The sequence below is a fragment of the Oncorhynchus masou genome, chromosome 15 (genome assembly GCF_036934945.1).
Source record: "Oncorhynchus masou masou isolate Uvic2021 chromosome 15, UVic_Omas_1.1, whole genome shotgun sequence".
NCBI classification, from domain to species: Eukaryota; Metazoa; Chordata; class Actinopteri; order Salmoniformes; family Salmonidae; genus Oncorhynchus; species Oncorhynchus masou.
The window spans coordinates 12,367,679-12,370,818 of NC_088226.1; positions in this window are offsets into that span (position 1 = coordinate 12,367,679).

Below are 3,140 nucleotides of genomic sequence, written 5' to 3' on the forward strand. Positions count from 1 at the left end.
GCAGCGGAGTTGAAATTCATGTTTGCTTTTAATGGTTCCCAATCAGAGACAATGACTAACACCTGCCTCTGATTGAGAACCATATCAGGCCAAACACAGAAACAGACAAACTAGACACACAACATAGAATGCCCACTCAGATCACACCCTGACCAAACAAAACATAGAAACGTACAAAGCAAACTATGGTCAGGGTGTGACAGTTGGGATGGTGTTCTTCGGTTTGCAAGCCTCCCCCTTTTTCCTCCAAACATAACGATGGTCATTATGGCCAAACAGATCTATTTTTGTTTCAACAGACCAGAGAACATTTCTCCAAAAAGTACGATCTTGTCCCTATGTGCAGTTGCAAACCGTAGTCTGGCTTTTTTATGGCGGTTTTGGAGCAGTGGCTTCTTCCTTGCTGAGCGGCCTTTCAGGTTATGTCAATATAGGACTCGTTTTACTGTGGATATAGAGACTTTTGTACCTGTTTCCTCCAGCATCTTCACAATGTCCTTTGCTGTTGTTCTGGGATTGTTTATGATGTCTTACATGGCCCCATTGTAATCCTTGATCATCCAAACATGAGGGTAAACATCACCTTTTCTGTGTTATAATGTTTTGTTCAAGAGATATGATGCAAAATACAATACATGGTTATGGCGGAATGGAAAATTGTCGCCATGTCTGCAAGGAGGCATTTTTGCAATGCCTCCATATATAAACATGTTCAGGGTCCCAAACTGTACCAGGTTTCATGCTTTTATGAAAAAATGAACACAATTTTCACATATTGCCTGGACTAATATACTGTACGTTTCAACGTTTTGTCTAGAGAATGTCTGCGCATTACTATACTCTGTGTCCTGAAAGACGTTATTGGACAATGTCAAGGGATGGTATGGGCTTGTACATGGCAGGACTATCTGATACTTTATGTTCCCTCATGTCCAGTTTCATTCCAGCACAGTAAGTCGGGTTATATCTGTCATTGAAGATTCTATCATTGAAATGGAGGCTCACGAGACTATGCCAAAAACACACTTACCATAAGGTAGTGCCAAAGGACATCAAAGTTTTTGATTGAACCTAGACAATGTCAAGAGAATGCTTTGTTAATAAAAGTCTCAATTTCAGTAAATGGTAAAAATGTGTTTTGAGTACAGTGATAGCTGCATCACAGTTTTTCTCAATCACGTATTTTTTGGAACAATGTTGTCGATTTTCAAAACAGTCGGCAAGACAAAGAACTCCGTGGCCTGCAAAACAGTGAATGTGTTTTGGAAACGTAGCTGTCTTCTTAAAACAAATGCATTCATCAAAACTATTTTTATACGGCCACAATTGCAAATACATTTATCAAAAGAACACGACTGCCTGCAAAAAGATTACTGCAATCGTACTTACAGTTGAAGTCGGAAGTTTACATACACTTAGGTTGGAGTTATTAAAACTTGTTTTTCAACCAGTCCACAAATTTCTTGTTAACAAACTATAGTTTTGGCAAGTCAGTTAGGACATCTACTTTGTGCATGACACAAGTCATTTTTCCAACAATTGTTTACAGACAGATTATTTCATTTATAATTCACTGTATCACAATTCCAGTGGGTCAGAAGTTCACATACACTAAGTTGACTGTGCCTTTAAACAGTTTGGAAAATTCCAGAAAATTATGTCATGGCTTTAGAAGCTGCTGACAGGCTAATTGACATCATTTGAGTCAATTGGAGGTGTACCTGTGGATGTATTTCAAGGCCTACCTTCAAACTCAGTGCCTCTTTGGACATGATGAGAAAATGAAAAGAAATCAGCCAAGACCTCAGAAAGAAATTGTAATGTAGACCTCCACAAGTCTGGGTCATCCTTGGGAGCAATTTCCAAACGCCAAAGGGTACCACGTTCAGCTGTACAAACAATAGTACCCAAGTATGAACACCATGGGACCACACAGCCGTCATACAGCTCAGGAAAGAGACGCGTTCTGTTTCCAACAGATAAATGTACTTTGGTGCGAAAAGTGCAAATCAATGCCAGAACAACAGCAAAGGACATTGTGAAGATGCTGGAGGAAACAGGTACAAAAGCATCTATATCCACAGTAAAACAAGTCCTATATTGACATAACCTGAAAGGCCGCTCAGCAAGGAAGAAGCCACTGCTCCAAAACCGCCATAAAAATGGCAGACAATGGTTTGCAACTGCAAGATCGTACTTTTTGGGGAAATGTCCACTGGTCTGATTAAACAAAAATAGAACTGTTTGGCCATAATGACCATCGTTATGTTTGGAGGAAAAAGGGGGAGGCTTGCAAGCTGAAGAACACCATCCTAACCTTGAAGCACAGGGGTGGCAGCATCATGTTGTGGGGGTGCTTTGCTGCAGGAGGGACTGGTGCACTTCACAAAATAGAAGGCATCATGAGGATGGAAAATTATGTGGATATATTGACGCAACATCTCAAGACATCGGTCAGGAAGTTAAAGCTTGGTCGCAAAAGGGTCTTCCAAATGGACAATGACCCTGTGACGTAGAAGTCCGTCACTGGCCGCGGGCAGCATTTGGTTCTTTAACGCACACACATATTCATCACTCCTCCCTGCGCCATTATAAGATAAGTTAACAATGTGGGTCAACACACAAATTAACTTCTGTCTTGGTGCATGCATTTCACACTTGTCAATGTTCATATTTGAGAGATACAATAATTATTATACTTATCGATGTTGTGGATGAGCGCTTTGTTTGTTTGTTCTGTTCCTCTCTCTCCATCTCTGTAGCTTCCGGGTATGCTGGAAAAGGACCCGAGCTAAGGGAATTGGGTTGGCTTTATAGTGCCTGTCCCAAATGGCTCATTAATGCATATGGGCATATTGAAAGATATTGTCAGTAGTGATGTAATGTTGTAAATGTTATGTTGTGATATTGTTTAAAACCGTGTTGCAATGTATATCCTTTAGTATGTTTAGTTCATGGAAAATGTAGGTTTGTATTGTTAATTGATTAATTAATTAGGGTTAATTGTTCTGAGGGGAGGGGCTAGCCCTACAAAAAGAGCCTCTCTTTCAGTCATGAAGGAGCCTCTCTTTCAGTCATGAAGAGGCAGTTTGGATTAAGCTGTGGATGGGGCAGCATTGTTTTTAAGCTGTCCCATAAGG